This window comes from Candoia aspera, chromosome 6 (assembly GCF_035149785.1).
Source record: "Candoia aspera isolate rCanAsp1 chromosome 6, rCanAsp1.hap2, whole genome shotgun sequence".
NCBI lineage: Eukaryota > Metazoa > Chordata > Lepidosauria > Squamata > Boidae > Candoia > Candoia aspera.
Window position 1 is genome coordinate 57,436,250 of NC_086158.1, and position 21,184 is coordinate 57,457,433.

The following is a 21,184-nucleotide window of genomic DNA, read 5'->3' on the forward strand; positions in this document are numbered from 1 at the left end:
TACTGATTGCAGCCAAATACCTGTCAAAATTAAAGGAGACTTTACGGATACAAGATAAAGCCACATTTTATTTTGCAATGCTAGTATAAACTGTTACTATAGAACAGCTCTTCTGAAACTTCTGGGAGTCAATTATAAGATTAAGAATCTCTGCGAGCTTTAGTGGAGCTATTCTGTCTTTATTGCCAGGGTCTGGCCCTTTATAATCTTAATTTGTATATTCTCAATACAGGAAAATGAGATAGGATTGATCATGTGGCTAAATGGTTTTCAGAACTGGGGCCTGAGTTTGTGAAGCAACCATGCTTACAAATTCTTGATGCCCCAAAGAAGGAATTTAAATAGCTTTGTTAGAGTCACTGAAGCTTTTTTTTTTTAATTATAATTAAAATGCCTGATATTCTCTAATGGACCATGAGTGTACACCAAATTGCTCTGTGGCCTTTGATATGTACTTAAAGGCAATTGACTAGTCTTACTGATGTATTTTTAAAGAGCTACTTATTGATTAATAACGCTTCCGTATTAATATAACCACTTTGTGGGAAACTGAGAAACATCAATAGTAGAAACCCACATTTACCCACAAATTAACTGTATGTAGAAATGCTGCTTCAAGCCAAATGGGGTGCATCCATTCTTTCCTTTACAAGAGATACTCAAAAACTAATAATAAAGTGGATAAAAGTAAAACTTGGACTTATTTGTCAATTGCCTAAAATGACTGCCTGCAATTCATAACTTTTTGCCCTAGTGGAGCCGAAGAATAATTGACATAAAGCATACGCTCTGACTTGCTTATATTTTTGACACACTAATAACTGTAATGCTTCACCTGATGACAGCATTTCGTACTTTTCAGAGCCCCAGAAGCTGCAACTGCTGATGAATATGAAATAAAACTTGTTCTTAAACATTGTATAGGGATTTTAGATGTGGAGGCATTAATGAATCCTACAAACCACAACGTTGCCATTTGGCTTATGCATGTTAAGAACAAATTTTTCACAAGAAAAGTTCACAAAACTAAAAGTACAAGCTCTGATTGTATGTATAGCCCTAACAGCCTCAAACAGTTCTAGGCCAAATGCAGATGTACAGTAGCTTACAAGAATAAAGCATTTCCAGCTGATAATTTCTCAGATATACTGAACAGGAAACTTTTTAATACAGTGGTGCATGCACAACCATCTGGATATTCAACTGAACATCATGCTATTTCCCTTAGCTTTAGGGAATAATATTATTTTAAGTGAAATGATTTAGTCATGGAAATAAAAATTGAAAATATTTTCAGGAAAACTGCTGCATATATATACTATGCAACTGATGCTTTGAAGATCCTTTTGATGTTTCTACATTCATATGCATAGTTCAGACCTGTAATGCTCTATAATATATTACTTGAAACAATACATATTTCATGTATAGGTTGTTCTTTCCAAACTGTTCTATTAGTGATTTTGTAACAATGAATCATGTTTGTCCTCCTAGAACTCTCAGCATGGTATCATTTGGGGTTGTTAGGCCAGGGTTAGCCTGGAGTGTCTGATATTAAGCTGGCTCCAATCTTTCCTAGCTGGCATATTCACTCAGTAACACAGTTCAATATCTGTTTCATCCTATGGCCCTTGGCTTTTCAATATTCATAAAAAACCTATACTTTTCAATATTCATAAAGATTCATAGAAAGCTTCAGACTAAAGCAGGATCATTATTTGGATGACACATAGTTTTCATTCATATTCCTGCCTAGGTGAAAACAGGTATCAAAAAGCTATTTTGAGGTGCATTTGGAAGAAAGGAAGCAGAAGATCCTTTATTTGGGGGCATTTGTGAAAGCAATTTAGCGGCTTTACCACAGGAACCCAGCTATACCCCTGATAAATTGCAATAAATCTTGACTCAGTTACTCATGTGCTGTAACATGCAAAATTGACTGTAATAGCATATAGACTTAACTGTAATTGTAGCTTATGTAAGCCACAACTGTGCAGAATGCAATACCCCAGGTGCTGAAAAATATTCAAATCACATTGCATCTATTTGTGCCAGCTACATTCACTTCCTAGCACAATTCAAAGTAGCAATATTAGCTGCAGTGATTTGTAACTCAAGCCCAATTCAGGCATTAGTTCTCACTACTCACATAGTAAGGAACAAGTCCCAGTCCTCTCCAAAGTTTCACTGGTGATCACAGTATCTGCAGGGTCAAAAATCTCTGCATGTACTTCCGTACAAGCCAGCACCCTGATAATGCACAGCTTGCATAGAAGCTAACATAGATTCATATGCATACATAAAGGCTTTCCTGGACTTCTTTACTGCATGTGAAGATGACCTTCCTAATTAAACATTACCAGATCATTCCAAGTCCATTATGTGTACTTCTGTATGTGTGTTAGCTGCTACATGAGACAGGCCATTATGTGAAGGACCTAGCCAGCATGGAAACCAATGCCAGTACAGTTGTGCATGCAGAGACTTTATCCTCTGCTCATGGAGTAAGTATTAATACCTGAATAGGGTTCAACAACTTGAAGAACTGCCATCACTCTTCCTTGCCCAGAATTAGGTCAAAGGTGAGACCCCTATTGATTTCTTTGATGTTGGTTACAACTAGAATAGCTAAGTCAGTGTTCCTCAAACTTGGCAACTAGAAGATGTGTGGACTTCATCTCCCAGACTCTCAACTCCCATGGCTGGCTGGGGAATTCTAGGAGCTGAAGTCCACACATCTTAAAGTAGCTAAGGTTGAGAAACACTGAGTAAAGGGAATATGGCATTCTCAGAAGTGGGAATTCTGCTCCCTAAGATATACATTTGGCTATACAAGTACTTGATCTCTTATATTAGTCTAGTTTTGGTTGCAAAGGTTTTTGGTCCATTATTCAGACTTCATTAGGGGAGGTTAATGGGAGCCCATGGAGTGTTCTTTGTTTATTAGATTTGTTTTTATTTCAATGGTCATTATAGGTTTTACATATTGATTGTTTTTTGCTTGTTATTTTGTATGGTGTTTTTATTTATTTTTAGCTTCCTAGAGTCACTGCGGTGAGATGGGCACCCATATAAATCTAATTAAATAAATCAAACAATAAGTTTGTGAACATTTAAATCATGAATGCTTTTACTGTTATTGTGCTCTTCTCTAGATTTTAAGTTTTGAATGTCTTTTTTGGACATTTCACTTGAAATGTACCAAATATATAAATAAATGCCATAATTTGCATTCATGCAAATCTTAACTCCAACTTTATCCAAGTTTTCTTTTTCTTTCTTTTTTCTCTATCTATTGTCTGCCTTTTTTAATTAAAGGCAACTACAAATGATTGTCAAAATTAATGGCAATTGATCAAAATCCCTTCATTAAACAATTATCAGTTTCATATAGGTCATGAATATATTACCTATCTGGGGGTTCTTATCCCATGTGCTATTTTGCAGATACCCATTTTAAATATGAATAAAATATATAAGGAGACCTCTTTGGACCTCAATAGATGGTAGTCTTTATCCCTTGGGGCAAGGTTAATACTCTTAAAATGAATGTATTTTGTAGAACGTTATATATTTTATGTGTAATCTCTCTACATAGTAAAGGTAAAGGTTTCCCTTGACATTAAGTCCAGTGGTGTCTGACTCTAGGGGGCGGTGCTCATCTCCGTTTCAAAGCCAAAGAGCCGGCGTTTGTCTGTAGACACTTCCATGGTCATGTGGCCGGCATGACTACACGGAACACCATTACCTGCCCGCCGAAGCGGTACCTATTAATCTACTCACATTTGCATGTTTTCAAACTGCTAGGTTGGCAGGAGCTGGGACTAGCAACGGGAGCTCACCCTGTCCCGTGGATTTGAATCGCTGACCTTCCGCTCGGCAAGCTCAGCAGCTCAGCGGTTTAACCCGCAGTGCCACCGCGTCCCTGTAAATCCCTCTACATACATCTGTAAAAAAAAAAAATGTACTACTACGTTTCATAATTTTTTTGTGGGGATATTCAGTTCTGAAGATATCTTTAAAAAACATGTTATCTATTAAATGGGAAGGATATTGGTTCCCAAATCTTGAATTATACAATTTTAGATATTTATTATAGTACTAAATTCTGGACAACTCTCCTTAGTGGAAATTTTCCTTCTTGGGCTCTTCTAGAATATTCATACATTATGCTTTTAATTGTATAGTCTTACAATAAAAATAAAAATATAATATATTCAACTTAGTTCCTCCTACAATTACATCAACTCAAAGATTTAGTTGATTTCTAGGAAATGGTGCTTTGATCCTTTTTTAATGTGAAATTGACAACATGGGGTTATCCAAAATTAACAAAAACCCTATTATATCAAGAAAATATTTGCTGAAATTCATAGTTGGATCAATTAATAGATTAAAATGATTAAATTTTATCATTTTCTACTATAAAGGCAAACATTATTTGCCTAATAAGGCTTAGTGGCAGTATTTACAATTACAACATCATTTGAAATCCCAATTTGGACTTGCAGCATTTTCAGCCTCAGAAATACCTGATCTACCACAAGTGATTATTTAAATCCTGTGGACCAAAAAACACACAATTACACTTTCCAAAATTCTGTTGGGGGTGAATTAATTTGATATGCAAACTTCAATGGTTGAAAGGACTAAAGAATTGGAGATTCTTAGTTTGTCTAGACAGTAAGAAGTGTTAACATTAAAACTAAAAACTGAACAGATCTTACATTAAATCTTATTCAAGAAAAACTAATGGCTTGACTAACTTGTCATGTTGTTGGAGATGCAGTAAGATAAATGTTTCATTTAAACATGTTGGTACAGTGTCCTGTAACTGTCCCATTTAGGAGGATGTTGCTAGATGTATTAATTCAACTTATATTCTCAGGAGTTAATATTCTTTTGAACTATATTCCTGTCCATGGAGATTAATATTTGGAGAAAGAAAGTGGATTCTCCATGTACTACTTACAATTAAAAGACTTACTCTTTTAACTTTGGAAAGATAAATATATGGCTTCAAATATACAATGAGCTGCAGAGTTGACATTATTAGCTATTTAGTACTGAATCACTTATTGACACAGATTAGTTATGGAAAATTATAATGAAATATGGTTATCATTCACTGAAATCCTTATATAGTATTTTTAATACTGTAAGTGTATGTATCTGTGAAGCTATTTATTTATGTATTTATTTGTTTAAACAATATTTATAATTCACCCAGTCCTATCAGACTCTGGGTCCCCAAAATGCATTAAAAACATATATACTATAAATGATAAAAAGTCACAGTTAAAAAACTGGTTTATCGAAGGGACCATTTAATTAAGTAGGTGGGCCAAACCACCTACTGAAAATAGTGCTGTTTTGGCCTGTTTTATAAATTCTTGTAAAGTAAGGGCCATTTTTGTACCTCTGTGGGAGAGTGTTCTATGAAACAGGAGTCCAAGCTGAGAAAGCCTGTTGCCAGGCCCATGAATCTCGTCTGGAGGGAGGATTCATAACAGGCCCTCTCTAAACGACTGAACCAGATATGCAGATTTGATTTTGGCAAGGTGGTGTCCGATATATGAAGGTGCTGCACCCTAATGACTTTACACATGTCAATCAGGACTCTTGAGTTGGGGCTGGAGGCCTATTGGCAACCACTATCTATTTTAAGAATAGATATAATTCTCTCTTAATGGAGTTGACCATCAGGGGTACAGCCACTGTATTTTGTATCAACTTTAGATTCTGAGTTTTCTCCAAAGGCAACCCCATGTGGAACACATTGCAGTAGTTTAGCATGTGGTAGTCAGGGCATGAGTTTGCTATATGACTTTACCATTGCCAGGGCTTCTTGGTTCAGACTGGGTTGTAAATGGCACTCCAGATGGTGTTGAACAAAGGCTATCCTATTTAAGCAAGAACTTATTTAAGCAAAAAACTATCCAAGTCATAAACCAGTTCCTTGGGGGGGGACACTACCCCATTCAGAGTAGCTACCAGAGTAGGTGTTCCAAGATTGCCCTTATTTCTATTGATGATAGGTAACTCCATCTTGGTAGGTTTTAATATGCTGTGTAGGCTTTTGTTTTTCATTTTCGCTTTCTTTCTCTCTAATTTTATATACTTTTTTCTATTTATGTTTTGTATTAATAAAAGCAAAAAAAAAAGATTGTGATAATGGGAGTAGCAGAATGTAGGGTGAATGGGTAGTAGAATAAAGGGCATTTTTCAAAAATCCTTTCTGATTTCTCCCCAAATCAAAATCAAATGCTTCAGCAAAACTCAGGGACTTTCTGAAGCAATTTATGCTAATAGTCTATACATTTCTTCTGCTAACAGATGGAGTACCTGTAGCCCTCCAGATGTGTTGAACTACAGTTTACAGCACCCCTCATATATTATGATGCTTGGAAATAGTAGGACTTGTAGTTCAGCAACTTCTGGAGAGCTCCAGGTTCTTCAATAGTGCTAAAGACCTTTGTTTTTATCTACATTCTAAAGCACCATGTGGTTGTCATGTTCTGCAGAGCTTGGGAAAAAATGTTACAAGGCTCAACTCATCTGGAGAACTACAGTTCTTGGACTAATTTTTTCTACAATCATACTTATTCTTATTTCAACAGTGATTCCTGCAGTTGTGATAGCAAATCATTAATAAGGGGAAATTTTGTTGTTGTTTATTCGTTTAGTCGCTTCCGACTCTTCGTGACTTCATGGACCAGCCCACGCCAGAGCTTCCTGTCGGTCGTCAACACCCCCAGCTCCCCCAGGGACGAGTCCGTCACCTCTAGAATATCATCCATCCACCTTGCCCTTGGTCGGCCCCTCTTCCTTTTGCCTTCCACTCTCCCTAGCATCAGCATCTTCTCCAGGGTGTCCTGTCTTCTCATTATGTGGCCAAAGTATTTCAGTTTTGCCTTTAATACCATTCCCTCAAGTGAGCAGTCTGGCTTTATTTCCTGGAGGATGGACTGGCTTGATCTTCTTGCAGTCCAAGGCACTCTCAGAATTTTCCTCCAACATCACAGTTCAAAAGCATTGATCTTCCTTCTCTCAGCCTTCCTTATGGTCCAGCTCTCGCAGCCATATGTTACTACGGGGAACACCATTGCTTTAACTATGCGGACCTTTGTTGTCAGTGTGATGTCTCTGCTCTTAACTATTTTATCGAGATTTGTCATTGCTCTTCTCCCAAGGATTAAGTGTCTTCTGATTTCCTGACTGCAGTCAGCATCTGCAGTAATCTTCGCACCTAGAAATACAAAGTCTTTCACTGCTTCTACATTTTCTTCCTCTATTTGCCAGTTATCAATCAAGCTGGTTGCCATAATCTTGGTTTTTTTGAGGTTTAGCTGCAAGCCAGCTTTTGCACTTTCTTCTTTCACCTTCATCATAAGGCTCCTCAGTTCCTCTTCGCTTTCAGCCATCAAAGTGGTATCATCTGCATATCTGAGATTGTTAATGTTTCTTCCAGCGACTTTAACTCCAGCCTTGGATTCCTCAAGCCCAGCATGTCGCATGATGTGTTCTGCGTGCAAGTTGAATAGGTAGGGTGAGAGTATACAGCCCTGCCGTACTCCTTTCCCAATCTTAAACCAGTCCGTTGTTCCGTGGTCTGTTCTTACTGTTGCTACTTGGTCGTTATACAGATTCTTCAGGAGGCAGACAAGATGACTTGGTATCCCCATACCACTAAGAACTTGCCACAATTTGTTATGGTCCACACAGTCAAAGGCTTTAGAATAGTCGATAAAACAGAAATAGATGTTTTTCTGAAACTCCCTGGCTTTTTCCATTATCCATCGGATATTGGCAATTTGGTCCCTAGTTCCTCTGCCTTTTCTAAACCCAGCTTGTACATCTGGCAATTCTTGCTCCATGAATTGCTGAAGTCTACCTTGCAGGATCTTGAGCATTACCTTACTGGCATGTGAAATGAGTGCCACTGTTCGATAGTTTGAACAAAGGGGAAATTACATCTTATATAAATGAGACGTAGATGGCAGCCAATCTTTCTGGCACAGAAGAGTAGGCTTACATCAGCCATTATCTGTCACCAGAAATAAAATTTAGAATTGATTATTCTTTTAGGACCAGGTTAGTCTATAATACCGTTGTATATAAAAAAAACGTTCCTAAGAAGGATATTTTCTCCTTTAACTAGCATACTGCTTGAGTAAACGTATTTGTATCTGCAACAAGATAAACTATGTACTATGTCACCTAAATTAATATGACATATGGTGCAAGGTCTGGTATGGTATTGCAAGCTGCCATAACATAGACAATTTTACACAGTTATGCTAGGCATTTCTAAGGAGGATTAGAAGCGTCATTAGCAGCATGAAGGATCATTTCAGCTACTAATATTAATAATATTAATATAGTACAAATGCAATTTACAACCCCTTTATCCCTGAGACACCAGCCACACTATTAGAAAAACTAGAGAACTGCCACCTTTAAACTTGAAATAGCTTTATTTTACACCTGATCTTTTAAACAGAAACTTTTATATAAGATGTTGCCCATCTTGCAAGAGGTTGGGATGGTAGGATTTTTCCTTTTCCTAAATTTATTTCTTATTTAGACGTACTGACTTCAGATTGTCTTACAGTTACTGGGTATTTTGAGTACTGTACAACTGGCAATTTAAACTTACATAGGCATGGGAAAATGGACTTGCCAATGAGGAACGACTGATTTCCTTTTTCAGGGTAGAAAGCAATAATTAGGAGACTCAGAGATGGCAACCTTTGGTCCTTTTGAAAGAAAAAAAGCACTGCAAAAGTCAAAAAAACGAGAAGAGAAGAGAAGAGAAGAGAAGAGAAGAGAAGAGAAGAGAAGAGAAGAGAAGAGAAGAGAAGAGAAACAAAACACAACAAACGTCAACTCCTATTTGCTCGCTACTATGTTCCAGTGAGGTATAGCTACCAAATGGGGAGATTAACTGGGATGTTAATTGGATTTTATTTTGTCATGTTAATGCACAAAGTAGCTGGAGCAATATGGGTTCTTTAATTCAAGGGGTATCTAGGCTTTAGGTGTGACCTATTTTGGCATAATGTCCATGAAAAGACTTCAAATCAAAGGAGCAGCAGGGCATTCTATAACATGGACTGTTTTTAGAAACAAAGAACTATCACTTTTACAAAATTGCTAAATCATACAGAAGCACAAGAATGCTGCTATTAACACACAATGGGAAGGTTCACTTGTAAAGCTAACCCATAATTTAAGGTTGAGAGCACAAATAGGCCCACACAGAATCCCAGGCTCGTATGTGCTCTGTCCCCATTCTTTCACTGTAATCAGGAAGGGAAATAAACCAGAATTTAGTTTCACTTAAGGTTTGTTGTTAGATATGAATCAGAATTTCAATTTACCCCACTCCACTGCTGAACAAGATAGCTTCAAACCTCAGATAGCTTTAATGATTTAATTTAGGAAGTAATTAGTGTTTATTTTTGGTTCGTAACAAATAAGAAACATGTTAAATAAAAGTTTTCCAAGGCGAGGACAAAGAAACCCGTATCAGACTGTGAATAACCACATGTTTTGCTTTATTCAGAAACACTAGGTAAATTAATATTTAAACTCTTTCTTACCCACATTTCAAACGCTTTTATAACAGGGGCAAGCAAAAAATGGTCCAAGGACTGCATATAAATCCAGAGGGAATTTCTAGATGCCTCGTTTCAACCTTAGAAAGGTATTTATTGCCTTTGAAGTGCAAAGCTAGGTATGGGAGCAGACAGTTCGGAAAACTTAGTAAACTGAAGTGGCTTGCATTTTCCCATCTCAAGCTGACTATACACTCTTAATTTTATAAAGCAGAATGCTGATTTTTGATATTTATGGTTCACAGTGCCAGCTACTGCCATTCAAGCTGGTTGGAAGCATCAGATGTGGAAATGAGATTTCAGGCATTTTAGTGCATAAATGGGAATAGATGCCAACAAGTAAAGTATACAAAATGGCAGACCTTGAACTGACAACATGAGGGACATCAGATAAAGAATATGGCCTGTGGTCTACCATTAGTTCTAGACGAAGACAGCAGGGATTGTCCTAAAGACGCCAACCATAGCAGCTATGGAAAACCTCTTTGAGCTGAAAGTCCAAAGACAGGGAGATGATTATGTGTATAAGGATGTTACAGGTGTAAGGTTTCATTAACATCTGCAGCAAATTGTGATGATGCCAAAATGATACATTAATGCAATGACACAAACACACAAACTACAAGTCATCCTTGTTTAGCGACTGCCTCAGATAGCAACCATTCACAGTTAGAATGGTGATAAAAAAGTGACCTTCCGGCCAATACCTGCATTTGCAACCTTCACAGGGTCTCTCTCTCAGTCACCTGTTTGCCATTACAGTCAATTGGTACCTGTTGTCCTGTGCCTGAGCTTTCCCCCTCCCCCCCTTGCAGAACAGAGAGATTGTTTGCTTTTCTCTGCAGTGCAGCCTGTGCCTAAGAAGTATTAACCACAAGTTAACCTCAGCTCTGTGACCTTAATTAGTTGATCAGAACCCTCCCACCTGCTAGCAACTGCTGCCTGAAATTGACAAGACCCTAATCAGTTTCCACTGAAGGTGTCATGAGTAATGATGGCGAGCAGGAGGGGGCCTCGATCCAGGGTGGAAAACGCATGCGTTTTCCACCCTGGATTGAGGCCCCCTCCTGCTCACCATCATTACTCATGACAGAAGGCTTTTGTTTGCCTCCTAGCAAACAAAGCACACTAGGTGAGCACACTAGGCAAACAGTCCGAGCCACTGCATTCCTTTCAGTATGTATTCCCCATTGTGTGCCTGCTTACTGTCTTGTAATCCTTTCTTCTCCAATGAATGAAAATACAAACATCAATTCTCTTCTTGCTAATCATCCCAGTGATATCCCAGGGTGAGCACTCCCAAGGAGAGGGGAGGGGGGGAAAAGGGCTATAAGATTTGCCCTTTTACCCGGCTTCCTCATGAGTCAAGTTCTGGAATCCTACCCCACTGTTCGGACTCACCTGGCTGTTTGGGATTTTATCCTTCTGATGCTGTAAAGCAAAGGAAAGCTGAAGTAAAATTGTAAGTAAGGTCCCGGTCATGTGATTTTTTTTCTTAATGACCGCTTCACTTAACTAAGTTACCAATCCCAATTGCGGTCACCAAACTAGTACTACCTGTATTACATACTTGCGTCCTGCCATCTGATGCAAGTACATATACTACAGCACTTGGATGATGACACTGTCATGCGTATATTGTCATTTGTCCCCCTTACCACTTGCGCAAACATGCATGTTAGCATGTAACAGTGAACAGATTACAAATAAGAAAATATGTTTGTGAACTTCGAAAGCTCGCCTTCTAAAAAGGCAGCATAGGTAGAGAATGAAACGGGGGGACTGCAAATTCAACAATCTAGATTACCAAGAAAATAGAGAGGAGGCTGGAAGTACAGGAGCTGCTAAAAGGCATACTGACAAAGATGTAGCAGAACAAATACTAGAAAGAAGCTAGGCAGTAGAAAAAGTGAGCTTACCAAGTAGACAAGGAGACAAGCTCTAGAAGAAGCAAGAGATGAATGAGAGATCATAAAGAAGTGAAAGTGAATGGAGTGATTTAAAAATAAAAAGTCTAATTAGCATTTTCATTTAGCATGGAAAATGAAGAATGCAGAAGCTGTAAGAGAACAGCATATTTTATTGTAAACCGCCCAGAGTCCCCCTTTTAGGGGGAGATGGGCGGTGATAGAAATGTGAATAATAAATAAATATAGCTCATACAGGAAAATAACCACAATATATTCATTTGGTAGATTAGTTCAAAGTGACTTACATGGGGATCTCTTTTCATTTTATCCCCACAAAAATCCTGTGAAGTAGGGTGAGTGAATGAGATTGACTAGCCCAAAGTAATCCTGTGGCCTTCCAAGTCTGAGGGTAAACTTAATCCTGAATCTCCCTGGTCCTAGTCCAAAGCCTTGTACCACACCAGCTCTTTCTTAACTGAAAAACAATTTTGCAATTCCTGCAAACGACACCACTCCCAACCAGTCCGAAGCCACTGGAATAGCTACAAACATATACACGAAATTCTTTAATGTAAATTTTGGTTTGAATTACATTTTCACTAGCCACTTTTTTTCATGAGAAATACGAAGCAGGCATTTGGATGTGATTTATTGGTTTATCTTCTTTTCTAAAATTATCTCTAATGCTCCCCGCACCCCCCCAGAACCAATGAAGCAGTTATACCAAGAAATGTACAGTGGTTATCTTTTGCAATAGTGACTGCTTCTGTTAGAACATCTGTTTCTCCCATCCACTCCTGTTTTTGAGAGACTAGGAAGATCTGAAGAGTAATTGTAACGAGTATAAGTTCTTAGGCAAAGTATTTGTCAAAAGGGGAGGTCTAATAATAAACTTTTAAAAAAGTGTTAGAAGCTTCACTACAGATGAAACTAAATTTGTGAATATACAGAGTGGGTAAGCAAAGTGGACTCTTATATTAAAAAATAAAATTAGTACCTGAGAAATTTTCCTTAATTTCAGAAACGTTATACTTCTGTGCCAAAAAAAAACCAAGTTAGGTTGATCTGCCTAGATTTTTCATGGCTTAAATGGATGCATGCTTTTTAAAAAACAATGCAAAAAATAATCTGTAAAGATAAGAGCAGGAACATTAAGCACAGAGAGAAAGCTTTTACTGACCAGAGAGGTAGGTAGAGTTACAGCAGTCATGTTGAGTAATACAAGTATGTCAAGAGCAGCTTAATGGCTTAAACTGCATCAGTATATTTAAAAAGCTTCAGCTCCCACTGATTCCCCTAGACAGTAAAAGGGAATAGAGTCCGACTGAAAGCTGCTATAGAAACTGGACAAAGGCAAAGCTGATACATAGCTGGGCAAAGACAAGAGCTATTTTATTCCTCCCAGCTTCAGTTTATGGACAACTACTGTACATGCATGGATCAAGCAATCAATGATTACTTATATTCCTATCACATCCATAGAGTGGTATGTGCAAATATGAACATTTGTGTAAGTATGAGGAATTCAACAATGTGTGAACTATGATTTTGCTTGATTTCTCTAATTTTCAATCTTAAGCTCAGTTTAGCCTGTTTCTACATTAGCCTGCCATTCAAAAATATCTTTATACATTTAAATCTGGAAAGATCCAGATTTCAGCAAGTTGATGCACTGAAGTTCACAGATATTTTCAGAAAGTACAAACTGGGTAAGTCTGGAACCAAAATGCAAACTGAATTTCTCACTCATCCCTAGGATGTATTTTATGAATTTCCCCATCAGCTACTTGCAAACTTTTTTTTCCAAACTAAAGTTTCCAATGTATGATTAGAAGTAGCGTTTGTCAACAATGAGGTTCATTACTCTTTTAATATCCATGCATTCTGTGCAAGCAATAAGTAGAAGTATAATAAAACCCTTCATAACAGTTGATTAGTAAATACAGCCTGCAGAAAGTCTAGCTCTCATTGCACTTTTCACATTAAAAATCCAAATGCACTGGGAGAGTTGGGATTTTAAACCCCCCCCATAGCTTTAACACAAAGAAACACATTAATAAGATACAATTTAGATTTGCATTTTTTAATAAGCAAGGGGATAAAAAAACTGGAACACTGAAGTGGTACACTACTTTTTTTGCAAACTGAAACTTCATGGGCATAGCAGTATTAAGAAAGATGATTGGAATAGAGAAAATAAATATTACTTTGAGAGAATGTAACTTGACATATTCTTACTGAAGTTCAAACACTACCTGTCTTAGTCACTGAGAAAGTGGAGATGGGGGGATAAAAAACTTTTTCCATCTGCAGTGTATCTTCTGAAGTCTATCTTCTTAGCAGCATGTTCTATTACTTGGGCCAAAGAGAGACAAAAGTAGTACTATGATAAGACAGAGAAGCTGAGTATGTATGCTGGCTACCAAAACCAGGGTTTTGTAAAAGAGTTTAGAAGTAAAACAAATAAAATATTAAAATATATAATAAAGCTTAGTAATTAAGCGTTAGCCCAACTAGGTAGACCAAACCAAGAGATCAACGTCACAAGAAGGCTACAGCTATTTTCCTTGAGATTGTCTATAATAGCAGAATGTTGCAAGTCTGATTTTGTTGTACACTCTCCCCCACCCTTCTTATACTCCAGTGAATTAGGGAGGTGTCTGTCTGAGTCACTTCTGAATGTTACCTTGTTGCTATGATCTTAAAAAATGTTTCAGCCATTTTTGCCTAGGTAAAGGTTTTTGCGTATTTCCATCAAGGCCATCTTCCTTCCTCTCTACATTAAGATACATAAAACTCAGTGATAAAAAAAGAAGCAGCTGAGAAGGTTAAAAAATGTTTAAACTACAAAGAAACATTTTAAATCCACACAGTAATTGATTAAAATGCCTGAGAGAAGAAAAATCTGGAGCGGAAAACTCAACGAAGTCAACAGTAGGTATAGCTCACCAGGGAGGGCATGCAAGGGTTGGGGGGCAACCACTGAAAAGGACTAGTCCTAGGTAACCAATACCATATCTCAGCATGGGTGGGTCCAGGCCTCCGCACATAATCTCAGGACACAGGTAAGAATATGCAGGTAGCGATTCTTGTTCAAAAACTGAAGTTCCCAAGATTTGGCAGCTGCACTACATATGGCCCTTTTGCCTTACTCTGTATATAAAACTTGATGTGGTCAGAGAAACAGATGGAGATTAGAAAAACTGATCAAAACCAACCCTGCAATGTACCCTCCTTGTCAACGATTCTCACATAAGTGATGTTGCCATGTTTTCTTCCTCTGATTCTGAAAACTTCAGAAGAGTACAAGAAAATATATTCCTTTATCCAGCACATCCAAGGCCTGCTGGAAGCTCTTCAGCTGTTATAGAGCCATTATTAGAGAAACAAGACTTAATTTCAAAGTCCTAACTTTCTTGCTTTAGAGAAGAAAGATAGCAACATGATGGGGCACTCCCTCTCAGGTGTGAGAGCCATGAGAGGGAGTACAGGTTACGGTTGAGAATGAATGTATGGAAAACTCACCTCCTGAGTGAGAGGCAGAAGGTGAGGAGTAGCGGATGGTGTGCCCCCTCTTGACTAGTGAGAGAAGCTGGGGGGGCACAGGGAATGAGTGGGTGGGCAATGGTGGGGCTATGACAGTGCTAAGAGCATGAGCTGGTGTGATCGAAGGGCCCACTATCGCACTGCAACCGATTGAGCGTGTGAGTGAGGGAGGGAGTGTTTGAATGGAGGAATCTCTATTTTCAATCAGGGATCTTCATAGTCCAAGATTGGGAGCTAATGGAGTGCAAGACTCTGGGGATTGTAGGGTGGGGCAGACGATCAAGGTGGAGACGGGCCAGGGACGTTATGAAGGGAGCCGGAGGGCAGGCCATCTATGGGGAAGACACCCCTGGTGGCGTGTTCTGACCTCCATGCTCAGACCCAGGTCCTGGTAAGCAGACCCACGGTGGCCCTGACCTTCGGCTGCTGCTTTGTAATGCCATGTCAGTTAACAAGGCCCCCCTCATTTGCAACTTGATCGCGGAGGAGGGGGCTGACCTGGTGTACATTACTGAAACCTGGCTGGGCCCGGAAGGAGGTGTCCCTCTTGCGGAAATGTGCCCAGCTGGGTTTTGAGTATGGCACCAGCTGAGACCTCAGGGTAAGGGAGGAGGGGTGGCTGTTGTCATCCAGGAATCTCTGGTGGCCTTCAAGGGCCATGCTCCACAAGTGACCATCTGTGAGACCGTTTTTCAAGTTGGGTTCCCGGGAACAGTTGGGGGTGTTGCTACTGTACCAGCCTCCCTGCTGTGTAGCAACCTCTCTGCCTGAGCTGCTGGAGGCTGTCTTGGGGTTGGTGGTGGAGTTCTCCAAACTTATGGTTCTGGGGGACTTCAATCTGCCATCCCTGGGATGGGCCTCGGAGGCAGCTCGGGAGTTCATGACCACCATGGTGGCCACGGACCTGATTCAGATTATTTGAGACCCAACTCAGGACAGTGGCCTCACACCGGGTTTAGTTTTCTTGTTGGAGCAGTGGCAACATGATCTGAGGGGAGCAGTACATCTTTCTCCTTTGTCATGGTCAGATCACGCCCTGCTGAGCCTGAGATTCTCTTATGCTGCCCCCCTCCACAGGGAGGCAAGACCCATTCGATTGGTCCACCCCTGGTGACTAATGGACCCAGTAGGGTTTCAGAGGGAGCTTGGCGTTATACCTGAGGATCTGTTGCATGGTCCAGTGGAGGCCCTGGCAGCTGCCTGGAATAGGGAGGCAGCCAAGGCCTTGGACATGATTGTGCCTATGCGGCCTCTCTTATCCCATCGAACCCAACACTCCCCGTGGTTTACAGAGGAGCTGAGGGTTCTGAAGAGGATTATGGTCACTCATGCCCTGGTCATCTCCCATATAGACTATTGTAATGCGCTCTACATGGGGCTACCCTTGAAGAATATCCAGAAGCTACAACTGGTCCAGAATGCAACTGCGCAGGAAATCTTGAGCGCCCCAAGGTTTGCACATGTAACATCTTTGTTGCGTGAGCTGCACTGGGTTCTGGTGTGATTCCAGGTCCAATTCAAGGTGTTGGTTATCACCTTTAAAGCCCTATATGGCATGGGATCAGGATATCCGAGGGACCATCTAATCCCTATTACATCGACCCGCCCCACCCGGTCATGCAGGGAGGGCATGTTACGGACCCCATCCATAAAAGAATTCCTTCTAGCGGGGTCCCGGAAGCATGCCTTCTCTGCAGTAGCTCCTGCCTTTTGGAACATCCTTCCCCCAGAGGTGAGACAGGCCCCCTCACTCCTGGACTTTCGAAAAAGATTAAAGACCTGGTTTTGGCAGCAAGCTTGGAACGGGAGGGAGAATAGCCATACCTGGGGATGGCTAGCGCCCTAGAGTGATTTTCAATGGACCTATTACACTCACGGACTGATAAGAACTCTCAGCCATCTAGACTGCATCACATTTTATTTTTAGTGTATTTATTGTATTTGTAACTGTTTTGATTTTAATTTCGTTTTTATTGTAAACTGCCCAGAGTCCCTCCTTGGGAGTGAGATGGGTGGTGATAAAGTTTGATAAATAAATAAAATAAATAAACATGATGACAAGATTCTTGAAGTTCTCAGATGGCTGCAGAAAACTGGATAAAGTTTCAGATTTGCTGTCCTTGTATCCTAAACTGACTCTAATCATGATCTCTGGTGATTAGCCCACTTGTCGGAAAAAAAAACAGAATACTTGCTATGTTTACATTTAATTATTTTTATTTATTTATCAAATTTGTATGGCCACTCATGTCACAAAAAAGTGACTCTGGGTGGTGCATAACACTTAATTAAAATATATATATAAAAACATTCATTAATAAAAACCATAAAAAGCACATAAACAAGAGAGAATGACGTTAGCCGCAGTTAAGGGAACCATCAATCTCCCCAGTCCCCTGGGACCCCAGGCCTGATGGTATAGCCAGGTCTTAGGTATTTGCAGAACATTAAGAGGATGGAGCTAATCTCACTTTGGGGGGAGAAGCTTCCAGAAGGTGGGCGCCATGGCAGAGAAGGCCCGCCTCCTGGGACCCACCAAGTGTAATTCTCTGACAGACTGGACCCACAGCATGCCTTCTCTGCCAGATCTGATGGGACGGGAAGATGTAATTGGGGAGAGGCAGTCCCTCAGATAACCCAGCCCCATGCTATGAACATAAAGGTGAAAGGTGAAAGGTGAAAACCAGCACCTTGTATTGGACCTGGAACCAAACTGGCAGGGCAGAGGCATAATGTGTGCCATTCTAGGAGCATAAATAACTGCCCACAGCCCTGCATTTTGCACCAGCTGAAGCTTCTGGATACTCTTCAAGGGCAGCCCCATGTAGAGTGCATTTCACAAGTTAAAACGGGAGATGTCAAGGGCATGAGTGAAAGTGAGCAGAGCCCCCCAATCCATGAACTGGCATACAACATGAAGCTGTGCAAAGACCCTCCTAGCCACTTGCTCTTTGAGCAGGAGCTGTGAGTCCAGGAGGACACCAAAGTTGCACACTGGGTCTGTCTGAGGCAGTGCCACCCCATCCAGCATCAAAGATGGCATAATCCTAGAACCAGAAAGCCCCAAAACCCAAAGCCACTCAGTCTTGCCAGGATTCAGCTGAAGCCTGTCGTTCCCCATCCAGACCCTCATAGCCTCCAGGTACCAGGGTAAGATGTTCACAGCATTGCTTAATTCACCAGGGGCAGAGATGTATAACTGGGTATCATCAGCGTACTGATGACACCTCACCCCATGGTAACAGATGAGCTCACCCAGCGGCCCATGTAGATATTAAATAGGAGAGAGGAGGGTACTAAACCCTGTGGCACACCACATAGTAGGGGCCAAGGGTGGTATTTCTTCTCCCCAACTACCACCTAATGGAACTGGCCCCGGAGAAAGGTGAACTAGCACAATACTGTACCACCTGCCCCCAATCCTCTGAGCCAATCCAGAAGGATACCATGGTTGATGGTATCAAAAGCCACAGAGAGGTCAAATAGAGCAAGAATGGATGGAAAATCTCCATCCTGCCCTCGCCAGAGATCATCCAAAAGCAGGACCAGTGCTGTTTCTGTCCCATACCAGGGTCTTAATCCCGATTGAAAATGATCCAGATAATCCACTTCTTCCAAGGTCCTCTGAAGCTGCTGCACAACTACCTTCTCAATCACCTTCCCCCAAAAGGGAGGTTAGATACTGGATGGAAATTGTTCAGTATAGTAGGGTCCAGTGATGGCTTCTTGAGGAGGGGGAAAAGCAAAGCCTTTTTAAGAGGCGAAGGAACAACTCCCTCACTCAAGGAAGAATCAATCATCGCTAGAGTCCACCCACACGACACCCCCTGGACTGCTTTAACCAGCCAGGAGGGGCATGAATCTAAAGAGCAGGTGGCTGAGCTCAGAGCCCTAAGGACTCTGTCTACTTCCTCAGGTCCAACTGCTTCAAACCATTCCCAGATAAGAGGGCAAGACTTCTCCCCAGGTATTTCCACCAGACCTGCAACAAGGCCGGCATCCAACTGAGAATGAATCTGAGTGAATTCCTCCAAGCCCCCCTTAACCAGGAGGGCTCATGTCACCTGAAACAGGGCCATGGGACAGCTATCTGCAGACACAATAAGAGCAGAGAAGTAATGATGCTTTGCCGCTCTTACTGCCACTAGGTAGGCCTTAATGGAAGCCCTAACCAGTGCACGGTCGGGTTTGTCCCTTGTTAAGCACCAGCAACGCTCTAGACATCTCTTTTCTTGCTTCATCTCCCTCTGTTCCTCCGTAAACCACGGGGAGTGCCAGGATCCCCAAGAGGGGAGAGGTCACATGGACACAATCTGATCCAAAGCCTCAGCCACCCCCTCATTCCAAGTGGCAACCAAGGCTTTGGATGGACCATGCAGCAGACCAGCAGGCATATTAGACACTGAACAACTATATATTAGTTGAGTAGATCTAGTGAACCAGCCTAAGTAATATTTTATGGTTCAGCATGTCATGTGAACCAGAAAATTGGGTTAGTTGAATAAACCATGGTTAAGTTAATAACATAGATTGCAAAAACAACCACTAGTTATTAAATTATAATCTACTGTTATCAAGCACAGTTTTGACTCTTTTGACAGAAAAGCTTCTTAGCTCAGGGCAAACAAAAGAAGCCTGCTGCCTGTTGAGGCCTGTCTTAATTGTTTAAAGTTCTTTCAAATGAAAACTAAATGGGGAAATGGCATGTTAACAAATAAAGCAAAGGGCCAACCTCTAGCATTGTTTTTATTTACTGTAATTTGGGGGAGGGGCACATAAGCCCTGTTGGCATTCTTATAAAATAAAACTGATAAATGGCTACAGATGGGGGTTTTGTTTGGAGGTGCGCTCACTCGCCTAAAAAGACAAATGTTAGGTCCAGAGAGCTTTGGGTATGTGTGTGAAGGCTAGAAGCAGTGATGAGCACAACTTCACTTTCCCATCAATGGGTGCTTTCTGACTAAACTCATAGTGGCTGCCATTTTGCAAATAACTAAGCTGTCCCTTGCAGGTATTTTGTGAGCAAGTTCATGATATACTTTCAAAATGCCAGAGATACCCTTCAACAGAAAAAGAAGAATCAGGCAATCTCTTTGCTAAGTAAGATGTATTGGCAAAGATAGGTATTCGTTAGGATTTGTCAGAATTCTCCTGACTATAAAATGTGCTAAATTTATTATACCTCAGTGCCACAAGTAGAAATTAGTTTAAGAAATAGTAATGATGAACTTCCCCAGTATGCACTGCTTATATCTGACCTTTTCCTCCATTCTTGACTTGTACATCTAATCAGAAAGTATAAAACTTTCATGTTCAGTATAGCTAAAAATGTAGTGTTGACATTAATTATAAGTGGCAGAAGTCACACTGCTACCCTGACCCTTGTTAGAATGCATCCTAATTTGTTCAGATAAACAAGCCAAGACACTGAATTATTCCAAACAGTATCATGGTTTGACACAATTTATTTATACTTACAATTCCATTTTCATCAAGATAATAAATAAGATAAGCCTCACAGAAGATTTCAGAATATCAGCTACAAGGAAAAATTATCATCATTATTTTCTTTGCTATAAATAACTTGAAGTCAGTAACTGTTTTCCACTTTTGCTGCAAAATAAAACTTTCCAAACTGATACTAACACACTTCCACTACAGGTGGTGGAAGAAGCAAGCAGGGAACATTTTTTAAACTATTTCTTTTCAAAACCATTAGCTCATTCTCATAAATTATAGTATTGGTCGATAAGCAAATGTACAAAAAAAAAAAAAGAACCCGCAAGTCACAAGTAATTTTTATTATATAAGAAACAATCTGTTAATTCATTGAATGACATGGGAAATCTTGGAAAAATGAAAACTTGTTGGGGGCTAGTCAAGAGAAACAAGAACTGCCCACATCTTTAACATTTTAACACTGTTTCTGTCCATGTTATGCTGCACAAGCCAGCTGATTTAATTGGCTACTATTCTCCCATTTTCAACCTCCACTTTACAATTAAAATTATGGGATAAGATCTAGATATGTTACTCTTATGATGTTTACTTAGCTATATTTGATGGAGTTATAAGGCTCTATTTGTGTTGAGTCCATCCCTCTGCTCA

The 21,184-nt window shown here is 40.2% G+C and overlaps 1 protein-coding gene across 1 annotated transcript in view; it reads right to left on the bottom strand.

Moving 5' to 3' along the window:
* Positions 1-21,184, bottom strand: part of GFRA1 (GDNF family receptor alpha 1) — a 256,846-nt gene that overhangs the window by 122,278 nt on the left and 113,384 nt on the right. The gene's annotated exons all lie outside the window — the stretch shown is intronic.